The sequence below is a fragment of the Paramisgurnus dabryanus genome, chromosome 23 (genome assembly GCF_030506205.2).
Source record: "Paramisgurnus dabryanus chromosome 23, PD_genome_1.1, whole genome shotgun sequence".
Taxonomy (NCBI): Eukaryota; Metazoa; Chordata; class Actinopteri; order Cypriniformes; family Cobitidae; genus Paramisgurnus; species Paramisgurnus dabryanus.
In genome coordinates this window covers 16,528,447-16,550,549 of record NC_133359.1, presented here as the reverse complement: position 1 = coordinate 16,550,549, position 22,103 = coordinate 16,528,447, and the positions used below count along the sequence as shown (strand labels likewise).

The 22,103-nt window shown below is 40.4% G+C and overlaps 1 protein-coding gene across 1 annotated transcript in view; it reads right to left on the bottom strand.

Annotated features, from left to right (window-relative positions):
* The window catches only part of ntrk3a (neurotrophic tyrosine kinase, receptor, type 3a), a 304,948-nt gene that overhangs the window by 38,948 nt on the left and 243,897 nt on the right, over positions 1-22,103 (bottom strand). The gene's annotated exons all lie outside the window — the stretch shown is intronic.

Below are 22,103 nucleotides of genomic sequence, written 5' to 3'. Positions count from 1 at the left end.
TTATTTGTCTTCTAAATCTTTTCCATGAGCTTCCACCGGGAGCCGTGTTATCAGATGAACTCCTAAATACAAGAGCTCAGGTGGATTTGCCCCTCAAACAGAGACGAATGGAGTCATGTTTGGTCTACTGGGCAGAGTAATGGAGCAGCGACCGATCTGCTGCCGGTTCAAGTCCCCGCTGAGCTGTACTGCAGTTTTGCCCTTGAGTGAGAGGCGTAACCTCAAATGCTTTCATAAATACTGCCACAGCCGTAGATGGCAGGTAATAATCGCCCGTGATCAACGTGCCGTTGACTTTGATGTACAGACAATCGCGAAATGTTATGAAGGAATGTGATTGATAGAAACGCAATATGGCGCGTCACAAATAAAACAACAATTGGAAAGCCTTGTTTTTGTTTTTCACTTATGTCATAACCCCTAAGCGATTATATTTATGATCAAATCTCAGTTATTTACTAACTAATACAAAAGCTTTTGTCATAGCATATATTTTTATTCCTAGCATTTTATTATTCTTAAAGGAATATTCCATTTTCTTAAAAGAAAAATCCAGATAATTTACTCACCACCATGTCATCCAAAATGTTGATGTCTTTCTTTGTTCAGTCGAGAAGAAATTATGTTTTTTGAGGAAAACATTGCAGGATTTTTCTCATTTTAATGGACTTTAATAGAGCCCAACATTTAATACTTAACTCAACACGTAACAGTTTTTTCAAAGGACTCTAAACGATCCCAAACGAGGCATAAGGGTCTTATCTAGCGAAACGATTGTCATTTTTGACAAGAAAAATAAAAAATATGCACTTTTGAACCACAACTTCTCGTGTATATCTGGTCGTGATGCGCCAGCGTGACCCCATGCAATACGTCATGACGTCAAGAGGTCACAGAGGACGAACGTGAAACTCCACCCCAGTGTTTACAAGTGTGTTGAAAGAGGACCGTTCCTACGTTCTTGTATGTCAACTGATACTAATTAATGTCTTTGTGTCAGTTTATTGTTTACAATGGTCCGCAAATGTGCGTTTTATATATGTAACACGTGACCTCCCTACGTCACTACGCATTTACGTGAGGTCGCGCTGGACCGGACCTAGACGAAAAGTTGTGGTTTAAAAGAGCATATATTTATTTATTTTTTTTTGTCAAAAATGACAATCGTTTCACTAGATAAGACCCTTATGCCTCGTTTGGGATCGTTTATAGTCCTTTGAAACTCTGTTGAAAAAAACTGTTAAGTGTTGAGTTAAGTATTAAATGTTGGGGTCTATTGAAGTCCATTAAAATGAGAAAAATCCTGCGATGTTTTCCTCAAAAAACATAATTTCTTCTCGACTGAACAAAGAAAGACATCAACATTTTGGATGACATGGTGGTGAGTAAATTATCTGGATTTTTCTTTTAAGAAAATGGAATATTCCTTTAATCTGGTCCTGGAGGGCCACTGTCCTGCAAAGTTTAGCTACAACCCTAATCAAACACACCTGGAAAATCTAATCAAAGGTTGCAGGATGACTTGGAAATGGCATTCAGGTGTGTTTGAGTAGGGTTGGAGCTAAACGTTGCAGGACAGTGGCCCTCCAGGACCAGGAATGCCCACCCCTGCCTTAATGGATAGAGAGGAGGAGCAGGGACATGTATTTAATATTATTTTGAACACATTCTTTGATATGATGGTTATGTTACATTTCAGTAAAAAACCATTTTAGGCATACTACATAACATTTTATTTGAACTGAACAAATTCTACCATGGGAATGGTATGATACCGAGCCCCTAAGGTGACATGGGAGTTTTTTTTAAGTTTAGTTTTGCGTGCTCACCTGAAACTATCGCATGCTCGCGTGAAACTATCGCATGCTCGCAGTTTCAGATGAGCACGCGATAGTTTCACGTGCTCGCACGATAGCTTCACGTGAGCACGCGAAACTAAACTTTAAAAAATATTTTGCACATGAAGGTTTCGTGTGAGCACATGAAAGTTTCACATGAGCACATGAAACTTATTTTAATTTTTGCTCCACGTCGATTCAGGGGCTCCGTAGTATGATCCTTTTTTTAAAGTTTAAAATGCAAATTTTTTTTTAACTATTAATGCATTTTTGTTTGATGCCTATTATTTTTTGTGCATTTTTACAATAATTGGAGGACCACCCATATCATCACAGAACCCCAAGCTAAACTTTGCAGGACAGTGGCCATCCAGGACCAGGAATGCCCACCCTTGCCTTAATGGATAAAGAGGAAGGGCAGGGACCCAAAAAACAACTGTTTAATACAAAAATGTGCATTTTATTAATTTGCCCTAGATATGAATATTATAGGATTTGTAGCATCCAACAGACTACTATGATCTGGCATACTATACAGGGTCTGTGCAGCATCACTCCACAACTGCAGTCCAGGAATGAATTGGCTCTTTAAAATGGCAAAAGCGTGCTTGTTTACACAGTGTGTCTGGATATATGCCCGGTTATAACCCCTTCCCCATCTCTCTATCATAATTTATCGAATTACGTTTACGGCCATGATCGCTTGAGAATCTACACAAATTTTTTTTTTTATAAAATAAAATTTCATATTTTCACTGGGGCTAATTGGGTAGCATTACTGTAATTGTGCCAAAACTTTAGCGAATGTGAAGCAATCTACAACAAACCAAATTTACACAGACGTGCTTGTGATCGTCGCTATATGAATAGAAACGTCAAAGTTGAGCAGATTTAACCGAGGCAACAGACGTGTGAAACGTCACAATGTAATGCAGTCTGAGTGGGTCCTTAATCTCTGTAGCCTCCACCTGCTTTCAGTTCCCAGTCTGCTGCGAGGTAGCATGCTCCATATGGCCAACCACGACAGCATCTGGTATTTACTCCAAACAGGAGTTTTGGATAAGCCACCGTCCAACATCAATACTTACTGCCCAGAGCTAGCAGCCGTCGTGCTATTTTTCTTGCGAGAAGACTACACAAAAAACTAAAGCAAATATTGATGAATGGTCAGCACTTGAGGACAGACTTTTGTATTAGCTGGCAAACTCCCCATCCTCCATCTAACCAGAGGCTCTAATCAGCAGAAACATATTAGGGACAATTTCATTTAGGCTGCCGAGGCAATCGCACAATGTGGCAGGCGTCCAATGACGATGGTAAATATTTCTGTTTCGACCGTAAGCGGACTCAATTTTCTGTCTCGGGTGTCCGCAGCAGTTGTTTTCGCAGCCCCATTGGAGATCAAGACTAAAGATTGCGAACACATGCATTACTTCCTAGCTAATTAAAAAGTATTTATTTAATCGGGACAGACGAAAAAAAGAAGGTGAGAGTGCAAGAGACAAAGAAAGAAGTTCTGGGTTCTTTCTTCATTTTCTGGTCTCCATTTTCTTGTGACTGATAGGTTCACAATTAGCATGTAATGGGCATGCAAGACGCATTGTCATTCTGCAGTGAAAATTAAAGGAACAGTTCACCCAAAATTGTATACTACAACTGGCTCTATTACCATTCACGTTCATTAGACAATATGAAAATGCATGATGTCCTTAAGAGGGATAAAATTGAAAAAACATTAACTTTTGTCATTCTTAACTCTCATGTTGTTTTAAACATGTATGAGATTTGTAATTCTGGTATATTTTAATAATTGATATAATCACACAGTTAAAGGTACCAATTGAATTCCATAATATGAATAACACATTTCTTCAAATATATTTTTTGTGTTCAACAGTAAAAAATTGAGGGTGAGTAAATTATGACAGAATTTTTATTTTTGAGTGAACTACCCCTTTAAGAAAAATCACCCATCGTCTTCTATGCAAGAAAATTATGTTAAAGGCGGGGTGCATGATCTCTGAAAGCCAATGTTGACTTTTGAAATCACCTAAACAAACACGCCCCTACCCCAAATAGAATCTGGACCTTCTTTTGATAGACCCGCCCCACACATACGCAACCCAGGTAACGAAGTTGTTTAGTAGACACACCCCTGCCTGCTGATTGGCTACAACTGTGTATTGGCACTCGGCCCGACTCTCTTTTCCAAAGTGTTTTCAAAAATCATGCACCCCACCTTTGAGGACTACATTAGGTTCCCTTTCAATACGGTTCACTTCGCATTGCGTCAGTTAGCTGACGCTATGGGGGAAACTCCTGTTTACTCCGTGACTGAAGCCTATTGGTTAACGTCTGTACAAAGTACAGACCAATGACGTTTGAACCCGCGCGCGGGAGGAACGCGTCCCTATATAAGCGCGGTTCAATCGTCAGCAGCTCATTATTTTCTCCTTCAGCGCGAACCTCTCGCTGCTCCGAAGAAAAGAAGAAGCCTTACCTCGCCGTTGACAAAAGCCCTGCAGCGGAGTCCAGGCCTAGCGTCTTCCCCTGCCGTTTTCCGGCTGAGAACCGAAGATAGCAGAGTCCAGGTCTAGCGTCTTCCCCTGCCGCTTTCCGGCCGAGAACCGAAGATAGCCTTCGCTTGCCGTGGTACGAGCCCTGTGCAGCGGACACGCCTGACGAGGTCTCCCCTGCGGCCGCCCGGTAAGATCAATATTTTTAATATAAAGCTATAAGCTAAAAGAGCAGGCGCTGTTGTAATAGCGTCCAGCACAGCGGCTCGGTGAGCCTCTCTGCTATGAATTTCCTCCGAGCGCGTTACCGGTCTGGCACCTCCCACGCCGGGACCGCGCTTATGCTTTGGTTGTCTTATCCATGTTTCGTGCTCCCCCTGCTGTTCCTCTCTCGCCGGGATGAACACACGGCGAGCCATGAGACTAGATGGATGCATAGACAAGCACACACGGACTAACCCCCCCTGTGTTCTGTCACACCGCAACCGTTCATGCTTACAGAGTCCCTTCGCTCCTCTCAAATTCAGTGGCGAGATCTCTGGCACATATATTAATCCCCCGAGTGCATCGGGTGATACCGTCACGACGCATGGCTGTTCTGTCTGTGTTGCTGCTCCCCTCTGCCGTTCCTCTCTTGTTGAGATGAACAAGCGGGGAACCGTAGACCTGGATAGATGCATACGACAAGCAAACACGGGCGGTCTGCCCCTGTCTCTGTCATAGCACAGCCACTCGTGCTCCACGCTCGCGGAGTCCCTCGCTCCTTTCCCCACAGTGGTGAGGTCTCTTAACGGCTTAGCTAGCACGCGGTATTACGGCTCGCTGCCTCTAAATGCAGCTGTCCAGTGTTCAACGATTACAGAGCTTCATGCCCCTCCCCTCTGGAGCGGCGCGATCTCATTCGTCTGCTCGATAGGGCCGATTCGCCGCTATTGGAGCACCAAGAACACTCATTATAAGAGAGCTTCATGCCCCTCCCCTCCTGGAGCGGCACGATCTCATTCGTCTGCTCGATAAGGCGGACACGCCTCTATTGGAGCGCTAAAACACTTATTATAGAGCTTTACTGGCCTGAGCCGATCTCACTTCAGATAGCTCATTTTTCGTCTGCCTGGTAATTTCTCTCTGGTTTAGACGGAATCAGAGGCAGAACGAATTTGTTTATAATATACTGAGGCCCGAATACCTCCCTTTATTCAGTCCCGTCCTATATCAGTGCGCTGAATATTGGTACATTCTTATATATATACCCGGTTTTTCTGCCCTTTTAATAAACGGCAAAACCGCGGGCCTCACGGCAGACTTCCTCTCTGCGATGGGTTCAGTCTGACATTAAACCACCTAGACATACTGCTCTGCTCCGTGAGCCGTTCGGTCACCGTCACTACTGAGGCTTGTGCACCTGAACGGCTGAGCTCTGGTCTCCGCAGCACAGCTGCATCAACAGAGAACGAAACTGTCTGGGAGAAAAGGGGTTATGTCGCGCCTCGGCTGGACTGCCCTGTAATGTTTTCTGTGTGCTGTTTATCCAAACATACTGTGTAATACTGTCGGCTATGCGACCTCACTATAGTGGCGAACGGTATTTAATTCCTCTAAAAAGAGTAATTTCCGTGCTTACTATACTGTGTATTGACACCCACGGTTGTACGGTGTCTCTAAACACTTTATCGCCTTACTGACAAGCAATCAGTAATACGCACACACGGTCCGCTGTCCATAATTCTATCGACGCTAGCCGAAAAGACCCCGGTTTGGCCATATACTGTGTATTGACACCCCACGACTGTACGGTGTCTCTAACACCTTTCTGCCAAATTCGCTCGCAGCCCACCTCAGTTTCTCCGCTACGATGCTGATGGCGCAAACGAGCACGGTCTAACGGCTGTTATTCTCTCTTCCTAGAGGAAGGACAGCCTCAGACTTTTGCATGGCTCCAAGCGTTTGAATCGCGCCCTCTCCGGACGGCCACTCAAAGGCTTACAGCCAAGCGGTTTATGACGTTTTTCGGCCATATAGCTGATTTATATTAGCGGATCCGAAGACGCTCACACCTCCGCTCCAATACTCGGAGATATTAAGGGTAATATCAACCTCAAGTGAGCTTGCTACCCGCCACAATAAGTTTCAAAGCTTAAAGCGCGCGCACAGTCAGACGCGCGCGGCATCTCGTTTAAGACGGGCACACGTACCCCTCTAACGAGCCTCAGAAAGCTGAATATCGTGGCATTCTGTTCATAAGTCCACTTCAGTTTGACTAAGCAAAGGTCCCGCCCCGAGCTGACGGCCGGGAAGCTTGCTTAAGTTACACACGGCTGCATGAAGTGCTGTCATTACGAGCTAGCCCAGCATTTGCTGTGGGTTGAACACGCTTTACGACGGCAATCAGCCTTCGGCGCGTGGAACGCCGTTTGTCTCATATAAATCACCTTGTACTGTGAATACGGTACATTAAGAGGATGATTTAGCACTGCAGCACTCTCGACCGTGTTATTGTGATAATGCGGTCGGGCAATCTACGGTGGTTTCATTATTTACCGAACCAGACTGAGATCTCGCCCCCTGAACAAGCTGACGAGTCATCTCCTTTATAAACTCATTGCATCGCTTTATAAGCTATGTTCAATCAGAGTGATACGCATCTCATGCTTAAACTACCAATATTAACCCATTACGATGGGCGTGCGGAGATGGCATCCGTGGGACACGACCTACATTACGTGCCTTATGACACATTGATACAAGCTGCTAGGACCCCTTTCACGAGGCGTCCTTATGCAAAGTCTGATCCATTCTGTCTAGTGACATTTGAAAGTCAAAACCCCCCGCGAATCGCCGGGGGAACACTTTTCTCCTCACTACAGAGGCACGGCGGCTCTCTCCCCTACCTATATCTATGTGGCCGTGATAACAGCGAACCACGCTTTTACGACCGACCATTCATTTAATTCACAAGCCTGTCATCTCTCAGATGCGGACGGCGGCGGTAACAGCGAACCATGCTTTTACGGCTGGCCATTCACTTTATTCATAAGCCTGTCATTTCTCAGATGCGGACGGTGCCCGAGGCACAGCGCTCTGGAACTGTCCAAGGTCCTGTATGACACATACGTCTGACGTACATCAGACGATCAGCTGTTTATCTGCGTCACAGATCACTCACTAGAGCACCTGTCAATACAGGCTATTTATGGATCGTTGACGTTATCACCTCCCGTGACAATTATGCTCACTTGTCTTAGAGCATGGGCATGGTCTTAGAGGTTTCTCATTTGACAATTGTGACACGGCCGGCTGGTCCCCGCCGTCCACGTTGTCAGTTTACAGCTTCGACATCCCTGCTTCGCGCACTACTGAGGTTTGTTGCATTAAAGGTGCGCCCATTAGCTCACCTGTATGCACGATATGGGTTTTAATTATATGCGTCCACCGTGCGCTTAGAGAAGCTCACATGTACACGCTATAACATTTTGGTATACAATAAGATGCGCTTGGGAAAGCTCACCTGTATACACAGCTGTGTTATGCTTTGTGACACATACATTGTTGTTCATCTGTGTACGTTCACGGTGCGTTGGGTGCCCACCGTTACGTTCATCAATCATATCTGTACACATTCACGGTGCGTTGTGTGCACTGATTTATCTATACGCATTCACGGTGCACTGAAGAGTTCACCCGTGTGCGCACAATTTATTATCAGAACACATGACGGCGCGCTCGAGAATCTTGCCGGCCTGTGCATTATAACACTCTGATTCATCTATATGCATTCACGATGTATTCAAGTGTTCACCTGTGCCCGTGCAATTTATAGTCAATACACATTTACGGCGCGCTTGGAAAGCTCACCGATCTGTGCACTATAATACTACCTATATGCATCCCGATGCGCTCGAGGGTGCACCGGGGTTCACACTATTGTGGTATCTGTATAATCCCACGCTACGAACCGTTCTCCCGCATATTATAGTCAGATCGGCCGTTCGTGAGCTTCGCAGATCACTCACTACGTATGTCTGTTGCTAACAGTGGTTATTTAGATGGATCGTTGAAACCATCGCACTGGCTCACGCCCCTCTATGAGCTATGTCCTATATAGAGCCCACTCTGTGCGAGTTTGGCTTCTTCATGAACTTGGTCTACAGGGGTATCTATATCTATATTTAATATCTGCTACGCGGCCGGCTGGTCTTCGCCGTCTACATTGTCAGATTGTACAGCTTAGACGTCCCTGCCCTACGAGCGCAGGTTCTCTCGGCTCAATCATGCACGCTCATGCGTTTTATGTGTACACCACGGTGCGCTCAGCGAGCTCACCAACGTGACTCTGAATTTACTTATCTCGCACAGCCGCGGCGCGTACCTCGCCGTCTTGTGCTATGTTATGTGTCCCCGGTGCGTTTAAAACCCCACCGTGTGCGCGTCAACAATTTATATGGTGCTTACACATTTGCTTTTAAAGCTGTGAATATGCCGGGTATAGGGCCACACGCAGTGTCTCTCCGGTAAGGCACTTCAGTACGTTGTGTATGCACGGCGTGATGGGATTACGTTCCCCCATAGCGTCAGCTAACTGACGCAATGCGAAGTGAACCGTATTGAAAGGGAACGCTTAGGTTACTCACGTAACCCCGGTTCCCTGAAATAACGGGAACGAAGCATTGCGTCTCTTGCCGTGCTACAAACGTCTACGCAGCGAGTGTTATTCGGCTGCGCGCTTCAGTCGAATAATAATGAGCTGCTGACGATTGAACCGCGCTTATATAGGGACGCGTTCCTCCCGCGCGCGGGTTCAAACGTCATTGGTCTGTACTTTGTACAGACGTTAACCAATAGGCTTCAGTCACGGAGTAAACAGGAGTTTCCCCCATAGCGTCAGCTAACTGACGCAATGCTTCGTTCCCGTTATTTCAGGGAACCGGGGTTACGTGAGTAACCTAAGCGTTATTGATTGACAGAATTTGACAGGATTTTCATTTTTGGGTGAACTATCCCTTTAAGAAAAATCACCCATTGTCTTCTGTGCAAGAAAATTATGTTTAAGGCGGGGTGCATGATCTCTGAAAGCCAATGTTGACTTTTGAAATCACCTAACAAACAAGCCCCTACCCCAATAGAATCTGGACCTTCTTTTGATAGACCCGCCCCACTGCTGATTGGCTACAAGTGTGTATTAGCACTCGGCCCGACTTTCTTTTCCAAAGTGTTTTTCAAAAATCATGCACCCCGCTTTTAAGGATTACATTAGGTAAGTGATTGACAGAATTTAACAGGATTTTCATTTTTTGGGTGAACTATCCCTTTAATGCTGCATTCAAATCAGCCACGGTAGAGACGTCAAACATGAGTGATTTCAATGTCAAGTCAATGTAAAGTCTCGTTGACGAACGTCCGTTCGTTTAGCGAGGTAGACGCGATTCCGCCTCGTTCGTGCGAATGCCGCAAATTGAGTGTTGCCAGGGCAAATGCGCCATTTGAAAATTTTAAACTTTGGCGGAAAAACGCACCGCCTTGACCAATCAGGAGCTTGCTCTAGTAGTGACGTGATTACAGGAGGCGAGTGGAGTTGCCGAAACATATGGAAGCCTATCCTATGACGTGTCTTTCATGCGCGAATGAAGCGAGTAATCTCAAAATGTTCAAGAGGCAAACTAGACGCGATAGACACGATTTTCGGCTGGTGTGAACCCACGGTAAGACCAGTGTAAATCGTTTAGGCCAATTGGCAACAATTGTCAACAATTGTGAGACGGCACTTATGGGAAGAAGTTGCCCGCAATAGACATCATCTGTCTGAACGTAGCGAGCAGCTGAGAATACAGGACATCGACTTCATCCTAATTAGGATGTTTTTATGTGGTTCTCCTGCAGATGTAAATTACATAGCAGACCATAGCAAAACTAATTCGGGTTCATGTAAATCGCTTTACGGAAACCGGTTCGGCTGGACTTTCCCTGCAGTAATTTACCTCCTCTCTCGGTTTGAAAACAACACTAAGACTGAAAGATCACCTGTTCATTTTAGGCAAGCCAAAATGTCATTTCCTGCTGCCGGATGATTGAATGCAATTATGGATGTTTTTGTAAATGGCCCCATTAAAAAAGTTATACGCTCTCGGAGAAAATGTAAAGATGGATAAATAAGAGGGAAAGAGAGGAATGAAATGAGGAAAGCAAAACAGAATTGTTATTTTTTGCATGCGGCGTGAAGTTAAAAAAACAACTTGGTTATGCAAGTCAATTCAACCTAATATTTTACATTTTGACTTTTGACAAAAACAAGTTGAAATTGTTCAACCTAATTTGTTAACTGATAATTTGAACAAATAAAACAGGGTGAAATAAGATATAAATCGAGACACATTGTTTATTCAACATTTTACTGGGTAAAAGTAACCCCTGCCTTTAAAGCGATAGTTCACTTTAAAATGACTTCCATAGTAGGAAAAAAATATTCTGGAAGTCTTGTGATAAATTATGAAGAATATTTTGAGAAATGATGGCAAGCACACAGTTGACGGTACCCATTAAATACCATCATATTTTTTTATTTCTACTATGGAAGTCAATGGTCACTATCTGCTGTGTGTTTACCATCATTTCTCAAAAAATCTTCTTTTGTGTTCATCAGAAAAAAAGACATTCCTACAGGTTTAGAACAACATGAGGATGAGTAAATGATGACAGAATTTTCATTTTAAATTGAACTATCCCTTTAAGCACACACTAGAACCCTGTGCAACACATGTTGTGATTGCAAAGACGTCCAAGTGTTTTTTCATTCACAGGGCTGTATTAAACCACTGCATGTGCTATACAATCGCCCTCAAGATGCTATTAATAAAGCATGTGGGTGTGCAGTCATTTGCAGGCAAGGTTAATGCACGCCTGTCTCCCGTATCTCTGGTGCCATGCGTACATCCTTCGCCCGCTATCACGACTGACAGTCAAACGGAGCCCCGTCGGGACTCTCGAAAGGGAACATGGGACGTGTTACTGTCTGTAAACACGCACACTGTCCGTCAGAAGCTTACTGACACGCCTCCCTGACAGCCGTGTGTCTTACATAAGCACTATCGCAGCATTTCTTTACCCTCCTCCCATACGAACACACAACACAGCATCTCTAGCTGTAGTAAGAACACATGTCTCGTAGGGATAAATCGAAGGTAGTCGTTTATCTTTTGGGGTTGCACTTTTCCAGCTACAGAGCAAAAAGCAGATCTGCAGTGGGGTGCAGAATGCTTTTATTTAACCGTTCAGTTTATTATAAACACTTTTATTACAAATTATATTATCAGTACTTGAATTCATGAATTTAGTGCCTTTTTGATGTGTATTACTAAGACAAACGGTTTATGTAAAAGAGCATTTCAGATACAGTAGATTTGCTCATGTTCTGTCAAAAGCTCACATGTGAATAAACCTGCAGGATGAATCACCTGTTTCTAAACGCCAACTCTAAAATAAAAAACAAAGGTAAAAGCTTTACTTTGAGCCTGTACAACATCTGTAATGCATTATAATTTATTTCCAAGGATCTACAATAAACCTTAAAATCTATATGCTGTCCTGGGTCAAATGATACAACATGTTATTTCTAAAATGCATAATTGTTAATAGGCGTGTCATGAATTTTTTTTTTTTACTTTAACACAACATGGTAAACAGGAGAAACCCTACAATGTAAAAATGTGTGAAATTAACATATATTGATATGTTACTTTACTTTAACCTAATAAATAAGTTAAACAACTTTAACTTGATTTTATAAGCTATGTCAACTTATCATGTCTAAATTTAAAATAGTAGGTTGAATTGACTTGCAAAACCAAATTGTTTTAACCCATATTGCCAAAAATATATTTTAAATGCTAAATACATTTTGTAGAAAGTAGTGCTCAATTGAATATATTTTTGAAATTGGAAATATATTTAGTTTTAACTTTCATATATCAACATATATTTAAAAATGTATTTCAAGGGCAAGAAAATATATTTCTAATTTTACATCCCATATGGCAAAAAAAATTTTTTTGCCTAAATATATTTTAAATATATAATACTGAAACAAACGGAGCCCTGGGACATGGAGCAAAAATTAAATAAAGTTTAGTTTCATGTGCTCACGTGAAAATTTCATGTGCTCACACGAAACCTTCATGTGCAGAATTTTTTTTAAAGTTTAGTTTCGCGTCCTCACGTGAAGCTATCGCGATAGTTTCACGCGAGCACGCAATAGTTTCAAGCGAGCACGCGATAGTTTCACGCGAGAACGCAAAAGCTCACATGTGAATAAACCTGCAGGATGAATCACCTGTTTCTAAACGCCAACTCTAAAATAAAAAACAAAGGTAAAAGCTTTACTTTGAGCCTGTACAACATCTGTAATGCATTATAATTTATTTCCAAGGATCTACAATAAACCTTAAAATCTATATGCTGTCCTGGGTCAAATGATACAACATGTTATTTCTAAAATGCATAATTGTTAATAGGCGTGTCATGAATTTTTTTTTTTTACTTTAACACAACATGGTAAACAGGAGAAACCCTACAATGTAAAAATGTGTGAAATTAACATATATTGATATGTTACTTTACTTTAACCTAATAAATAAGTTAAACAACTTTAACTTGATTTTATAAGCTATGTCAACTTATCATGTCTAAACTTAAAATAGTAGGTTGAATTGACTTGCAAAACCAAATTGTTTTAACCCATATTGCCAAAAATATATTTTAAATGCTAAATACAGTTTGTAGAAAGTAGTGCTCAATTGAATATATTTTTGAAATTGGAAATATATTTAGTTTTAACTTTCATATATCAACATATATTTAAAAATGTATTTCAAGGGCAAGAAAATATATTTCTAATTGTACATCCCATATGGCAAAAAAATTTTTTTTGCCTAAATATATTTTAAATATATAATACTGAAACAAACGGAGCCCTGGGACATGGAGCAAAAATTAAATAAAGTTTAGTTTCATGTGCTCACGTGAAAATTTCATGTGCTCACACGAAACCTTCATGTGCAGAATTTTTTTTAAAGTTTAGTTTCGCGTCCTCACGTGAAGCTATCGCGATAGTTTCACGCGAGCACGCAATAGTTTCAAGCGAGCACGCGATAGTTTCACGCGAGAACGCAAAACTAAACTTTAAAAAAAATTCTGCACATGAAAGTTTCACGTGAGCACATGAAAGTTTCACGTGAGCACATGAAAGTTTCACGTGAGCACATGAAAGTTTCACGTGAGCACATGAAAGTTTCACGTGAGCACATGAAACTAAACTATAGATTTTTTTTACTCCAATGTCACCTTAGGGGCTCGGTAGAAACACAAGTACAAGTACATTTTATAAAGTATATTTTTGAAGTTGAAATATATAAAATCTTTACCTTTTTAAATGTTAACAGGTTCGTAACAAAGTTTTTCTTCCAATGCGACGTGAATATTTTTCCTTGGATTGAAATATATGGCCAAACACATATATCAGTGAAACATATTTTTTTGCCATATGGGAACTTCATGCTGCATTTTTTACAGTGTATAAAAATCTGCAATACACTAACAGAGTTTATAATGAGGTACATAATGATACCAAATGTATAGATATCTAAACCTAAATGGTAAATAAAAAAATGTTTTTAAGGAAAATTGTTGAGTTGTTTTTTTTTATAAATGACTTATATTTGTGCTTCATTACTCTTTTTTTTTTTGCAATTAGCAATATGGTTCAACTTCCAACGATCCAGTCAGTTCACAAAATCAAGTCCCGCCCTACATTTTTCTCATTTCAGAAGCTGTGTCACGCATACATGCATCACGATACAGAAAAGAATACAATTGAAACTTTGTTTCATGGTGACTTTAAAGGGTACTACTCCAATGAAGAAACCATTTTTCCTGACAGTGAAAGATAAAAAAATAACTCGCTTCGCCTTTACAAATAACTTCATAATGCACCATGCGGTAAATACAGGTTTTAAATGTTACTGAAAAGGCTGCTGAATGAACTGCAAAACAATTGCAACTGTCAGTCATGATGGATTTGTGCGTAAAGGTGTCAGAAATTTAAAAAGCAGAAAGAGCCACTTGTAAAGAACAAAAGACCGAGCGATTCATGACTGCGTCGTGTTCCTCAACAGCAGAAAATGTGTAAGGAAACACGACACGCACATGAATAAAAAATAAGGCTTAACCGCAGACGACGGAGTGTGAGCAACACGTTCACGATTTGTGTGAAGAGGATGAAGAGATGAAGGCCATATGCTTTAGTTAAGAGCTTTGCTTTGTGGTGCAATACATTTAGGAGAAGTGTTACCTTTGACGCATTGACCGTCATTACTGGACCATAACACAATCATTTATGCAACACAAGAGTAGCTTGTTTATACAGTACATGAAATGTTTGTATGGTTTGTAAATCCTCATCAAAATGAGAGTGCTTCTGAAAATCAATTAGCGTCGAACAAATATTGACCCTTAATGAAAAAGTTAATTTCTGACACCCGTCTATTGTGACACCACAGAAATCAATGTAGATCAAAAAAGATTTTGATGAAAGTGCCCGAGAGACATGGATGCAATTGCCTGCGAACCGAGGAAACTAGGAGTTACAAACAAGAAACAATATTAAAGGTCTCAATACGAGCAGAAAAAAATAATTTGTGGCCTTTTAGCTTGTGAGCGCATAAGCTTTGATTGACAATGTCAGAGAACACAGAAAAATCGCACGACAGAAAATGATTACATTTATGCCCTGCCACGACCGAAATGACCAATCGATATCTGTTTACTGCGATGCCGACTAAGATACAAAGCTGCGGCTAAACGTTCTCGCATTACAGCTAAATGGAAAGACATGCGGCTTTGATCGGAGCGGCTACTCAATTACAGAATTCCTCCTGTGTTTTCATTCGATCCGAGAGGCTGGAGGAGTAATGTCCAAGTGCTCCGGCTCAGAGGGATGAGAATTAACTGAGCGTGGAACGCGTTAGTCCACAGCACGTCACATCGGCTCGGGCTTCGTGAGATGGAGTGACCCAGAGTACACGTTCCCCGGATAATTGATCTGGACCAAATTGTGTGGCTCTGAAATGTTAAAAGCTGTCAGAGTTTGTCCATTTCTTTTGAAGAGGACACCATACGATAGAGGTCTCTTTATGACACTTATTACATTGTTGTAACAGAGGAAAAAGAAAGAAAAAGAAAGAAGGTCAAAAAAGAGAGAACTTTAACAAAAATGGCAAAGCCATATTTTCAACCGTCATTACTCAAGTCTACTAAAAATAAACACTTGCTTTCAAAATGCCTTAAAAAATTATTCAAATGTGCAAATTTGGACATTTGAGAAACTATTATTATTATTATTATGATAAGTAGTAGTAGTAGTAGTTGTTGTTGTTATTTGTTGTTGCTGTTGTTGTTGTAGTTGTTGTTTTTGTAATAGTAGTAGAATGTTATTCTTATTATCAATGATGACTAACAAAAAGTATTATTATTATTTTTATTATTATTATTATTACTACACTTATTATTAATAATAATAATAATAATAATAATAATACTTGAAATAATAATAAAATAATAACAATAATATTAATAATAATAATAATAAAATTATTATTATTGTTATTATTATAATTACAATTATTATTATTATTATTATATTATTTCAAGTATTATTATTATTATTATTACAATTATTATTATTATTATTATTATTTCAAGTATTATTATTATTATTATTATTACAATTATTATTATTATTATTTCAAGTATTATTATTATTAATATTATTACTATTATTATTATAAACTATTATTAATATTATTTTTGTTGTATTATTTTAATTAAGTTGGATATTGTTGTATTATACTACCTTTTCATAGTAGGAGCATTGAGTACCCTTGTATTTCCAAAGTCCTTTTCACACAGAATTTACGGAAAATAAACGCGAAATGCGTCCGGGATTTGTCCACGATCATTTGATTTTTGGTTCATTCACACTGGCAATGATTTTCTGGAATCTGTGCATGTTTTCACACACATACCATAAAAAAAAAAAAAAACGTAAAGACACATGACATATTTAAAGTCATGGGGGCATATTACAGAAACTTTCTATCTTAGGTCTTAACTTAAGATATTTACATTTAGTCATTTAGCAGACGCTTTTGTCCAAAGCGACTTACAAATGAGGTAAACAATAGAAGCAATTGAGCCAATTACAGTGTGCATAGCTAACCCAATACACTCGGACATTGTCTGCTTACACGTCCATTGAAATGCTTTGCAGTTAGTCAGTTTTCATATGTTTAACTTGTCATTTTAAGTTTAAAATGGTCAAACGGTGTGCATGGGGTACATGCTACTCCAACACTAGGTATCCGGGGCTGGGCGACGTTGTCTATTTTTTACCCTTTCTCAGGTCACATTTCAACCGAGATAACGTTAAGTGTCTGTTCTGGATTAAGTTATGGGGTAGACCACAACACCAACTAAACATGGATAACTTAAACAAGGATGTCTACATCTGTTCTTAGCTAAGTCAACAATGTACTTCACTGTTATCTTTAACATCTCTACTGTAACGTTAGGTTAACATGAGAAAACTTTAATGTTAGCTTCTAGCTGCGTTGTACATCATGTCACTTAGTGACCTAGTGTGGACTAGGACTTGCATAGCATGCTCATTTAGGAACCATTCCTAGCTGAATGGAAAGGTTGGGAGTCTTACGCTGGATTTCCACCGACTGCGGGGTGGCTGCGGATCAGCAAAACGTCATTATTTAACGTCATAATGGGCGGAGACAGAACTAGATATTGCGCGATCATCACGTGAATTTGTGAGACCTCATGGGTCCTCTTCACTTCAGCACATAGCCGCTCTGCCACAAATTCAGAACTGGTGGGTATTGGCGGACGGCGGAGTCGTAACGCAGCAGAGCCGATCTGCAGCCGCTCCACAGTTGGTGGAAATCCAGCGTTAGGGTCAGAAGACATGACAAGCAGTTTCGTCTTTGCAAGGTTCAGCTGGAAATGGTGATCCATTATCAATCTAATATTCCTCTGAGAGATAACGCCATACTGTAGAAAGCTATCCGGATCCAAGTAAGACAAAGAGCAGTCAATGACCCAGATGTGCAACACCAAAAGGGTAAGAACATCAGAGTCTCTCGCCTGAGACGCAGAGCTCTCAACCGGTGCTCAGCTGGCAACTTATCAAAAAGCACATGGCAAACACCAGATTCATCTGCAACAGATGCTGCAACTGAAATTCAGAGAAAAGCAACATCTGACACTGGCAAATAAGGATAGAGTAAGCATTGGATGTTTGGATGGTAAACAATTAGAAAATAGTATCATGCAGGACAGCATGACTGTAAGGTCACCTGAGGCTACAATGAGTAAGGCCTGCACATCTATCATAGCCACAAGTGGAAATTCTCTCATACACAAAAAGTTTATTAAACAAATGTATGCATTCCTGATGAATAAATGCATCAAATTCTTCCTTAAAAACCTATAAATTATAAACCTGCTTACAATTTTTTCATCAACTGTGTATATTTAGTGATACAATTTCCATTTTGAAATGGCTGCGAGAAGAAGATATTTCTAATACTGCCTTGAAGGAGCTTAGAAACATTCAAACCTCGCTGTAATACTACAGCTTAAAACCTGCAGATTTACATTCATTACTTCATTACATCACTGTTGCACGTGCACGCACAAGCACGCGTAGGCCATTCAGATCCTGAAAGTGCATGTGTGTACTATTTCAAAGATGAAAAAGCTTGAGCCCGTCTCCAAAAATAATGAATGCATTACTGTTGAAAATACACCGGGGCAGAAGTGATTTAACCAGATTTATCTACAAACCAATTTATGTACCAAACAAGGCTTATCCGCACAGCATGCATACCGTTGGATGTTTTGCTCCGGTTAATTGTGTTTAGTATGTCGGTCTCTGGGGCGACAGATGACGGGGGTCAGCGGATAAAAGTTACGGCTGACGTCAATCTCGTCTCTGTCTTAAGAGTCGGGCCTTTATTTAGAGGTTGATTGTTAATTAATTAGGTTGCAAAGGCACCGGACTAATGATTTTATTATGCGGCATATTGTGAAAGAACGGACGGGGGAAAGATGATGAGGAGAGCTGATGAAGGTTATACATTGTTGGCAAATGACCGTTATGCCACTCTGGTGCAATTAGTGTGTTTTTAATGAGTTGGGAGGGATACATTTGCATTTTTAGTGCGGTACAGGCTATCAACAGGGCATGTTACCAAGGAGAGAGCACGGAACAACTAAAAGTAAAAAACGATTTTATTAGGATTGTAAAATAAATATGATAGAGTTTCATTACCAATGCTACGTTTAAGATGCAACACCTTCCCCCAGTTCACTTAAACGTCCCGTGCCATGGCAGCCGAGCGAAAATGGAAGAGATTAAGACACAGTCGGATGAGAGGAAGGGGGCCTGACATCTGGAGATGGGGGACGAGAGCTTGGATTCCAGTCAATCTTTTCATATTGATTGCATCTGGGGAAAATTCATTTCTAGCTTATGATCAGAAAGCAGAAAGCTTGCCACCAGGATACAGGAGGGTGCGAGGAGTTACCATCCCATCAATTACCCCAAAGTGAGGGGCTTTTAAAAAAAGAGAACCCGACGCCGCCTCAGATGACCGTGATGGCCCTAATCATTGTATCCTTTGCTTTGATGATTTGGCATTTGGCTCTGGATAGGATGTTGTTATGGCTTCCTGCCTCCGAGAATCGAGCGAAGGGGTGGAGGGGAGCAGAGCCAAAAGATGAAAAGTGAGAGAGCAAAGACATGGGCGGAGAGGTCCGACGTGACCTTTCCCAAAGGACGAAGTGACTCGCGTCTCATTTGAGTTTGGTTATAATAAATATCATCTTTCATAGTTTGTCCGATCATTACTAGATTTAAAACTCGAATCGGAACAAACAGCTTTTTGACAGGTGGCAGGGATGGGAAGCTTAAACTGTGTTTTGGACTACAGCAAAGATTCAATAAACACATTGTAAGCTCTGCGGAGAACAAATAGATGTCGCTCGGCTATCACAGATTACCTGTGTAAGATGATGCAGTTCAAATTGGTTTCAGAGGGCTTCCTGTCTTAAGAAGATACGTCGCTCTTAACATGATGGATCAACAGAGCGTGCACTTTAAATGCTGCTAGCATACAAAACTAACTGTACTCAATGTACTGAGAAGGGGAGAGAGAAAGAAAGAGAGGGATTTTAAAATGTACATGGCTTAAAGGCGGGGTGCATGATTTTAAAAAAAAAAAACACTTTGGACTTTGGTTGTGTAGGTGTGGGGCGAGTTTATCAAAAGAAGGTCCAGATTCTATTGGGGTAGGGGCGTGTCTGTTTAGGGGATTTCAAATGTCAACATTGTCTTTCAGAGATCATGCACCCCACCTTTAATGCGTAGAGACATCAACCCCCCATTGATAGCTGCCCACTGCTCCGTGGGTGTTCATGACTTAAACCCAGAGGTGACATTTTGAGAATGGGTTACCATAGCATACTTTACAATCACGTCACTTTGAAATTATGTGTACAGCGTGTTTGCATTACATTTTCCTACCCCCATAATGCTACACTGATGAGTATGTTGTGCCCCCAGCTCAATTTAACAAATTTTACCATGGTTAAAGTTGTGTCAGAATAACTGTAATTACAAGATGATGACTCTGCGAGTCTTTTCAAAGCTGTTCATGTACTCTGACTCAGAAATTACTATGGCAACCATCTTGCCTACAATAGTTAATCACTACATTTATACGTTGATTTACACCTTTTTGTTCTTGTTAAAAGATGAAAAACGAAGAAACCAGGTAAGAGCGACTATAATAAAATAGCAAACAAAAAATTGTAAACAATAACTGTTTTACATCAAGTTGCATCTTTTATTACAATTTTTATAAAATTGAAATTTTCATGTTATTTTCCATTTCATGAGTTCCCAGAATTCACTTGAATCTGTGTGTAAAAACAAACAAACAGATTCGATCTGAACTTCATATTGCCTCCAGCACTGTCTTTTAAATTAGCTTAGGGAAACTGTTGAAAAGCTAACTTTGAGTCTTCCCCAAACATAATACAGAAAGATTACCAATGATTTAAAATAAAGAGCGTTCCTCGCAGGAAATCTGTTCCTTTAACGATTATATTCCATCATTCCCCTGCTTCATTTTCTCCCATTACCAAGCAACCTCTCAGTTAATGTCCTGCAAAAAATCTAAAGCTATCGTCTAATTCAAACTGGCAGATGTTAAAAATACAGATTCATTACCGCTTCACCACTGGAGCACCAGGAGGCAGAGCATAGGCTGATAAAATAATAGGACCTCGGGCATATACATATCTATCATTAGGCCAGCAGAACTGCCCGGCGACTCACCCCCTTCAATGCTCCCTAATAAGGATTAATTACCTGCGGTGGTTACACCTGTAGCTAATGAGAGAGGGCCGACCCAAGGTGTGCACCAATCAGCATGCTTTATGTGTGAGCCAAAGCTCCCCGTGGTTCAGTGGAAAAGGCTATCAGTCTTTTAGATTTTCTTATGGGTTGTTGTAGAGAGACATAATAATGAAGTGCTGTGATTTTAAAAGCATCTGACATGAATTTCGCTTTTATATATTGTCAACATGCCAGATGAGAAGTCTAAAACTAAATGATTGACTGACTGGCTGACTGACCGACCGAATAACCACTTAGCCAACAAACAAACAACCAACCACCTAACTACATAACTGGGATGCGTTTCCCAAAAGCTTCGTTAGCCAACTACTGTCGTATGTTTCGTCATTACTGACAAAGTTCAACGATTTGGTGTTTCCCGAAACCATAGTTCAAATGAACATTCGCAAGCTGCATCACAAACTTGTGTGGTTTGAACGACAGCTCTTCACCTGTGGTTAGAAGCATAGTTCCTTGTTATTTTAATATATACGGTAATTTACCGTAGATTTAAATTTATGTTATTTACTGGCAACATTTTGTTCAAAGTTGAATGAACATTTAACATTTACAAGTCTTTGTCTTTACAGAGTAAAACGAAAACAACAGCATCAAGCAAAACGTTCTGGAAAACAAAATCTGAAGCAAAAAACAGAAAAAGGTTGATGATGATTTATGGTTCCCAGAATGCTTTGCATAAGGCTGTTATTGTATAGTTTTATTCTGTAAAGATAAAGACTTGTTAATATTTCAAATTTATTTAACTTTGAACAAACTCTTGCCAGTAAATAACATAAATTTAAATCTACAGTAAATTACCAGCTGCAATAACATTGTAATTTCTACAGATTTTTTTACAGTGTACGTTGATCATGCTTTAAAAAAAGAAAAAAAAACCATGTAGTGCATTCTATATCAATTATTTTAAATATATAGTAATTTATACTATTTATTTTACGTCTTTAGGTTTGTTAGTAAGCAATAAGGTACGAGAGGCTGTGCTGGATCGTGAATAAGTAACAGCTGAAGGGCGTTGATAGTTACTTATTCATGATACAGCACTTGCCTCAAGTTGCCTTATTGCTTTTATAAAACGGCTACCACACAATATTAAAGTAAAAAAAAAAAATTGTGCAACTTTTATGAAGTTAAATCAATAAAAGCATTCCTTCTGATAGAAAAAATTGTCCCTGACCATGAACAAAAATGTGTTCCAATGTGTAATATCCATGA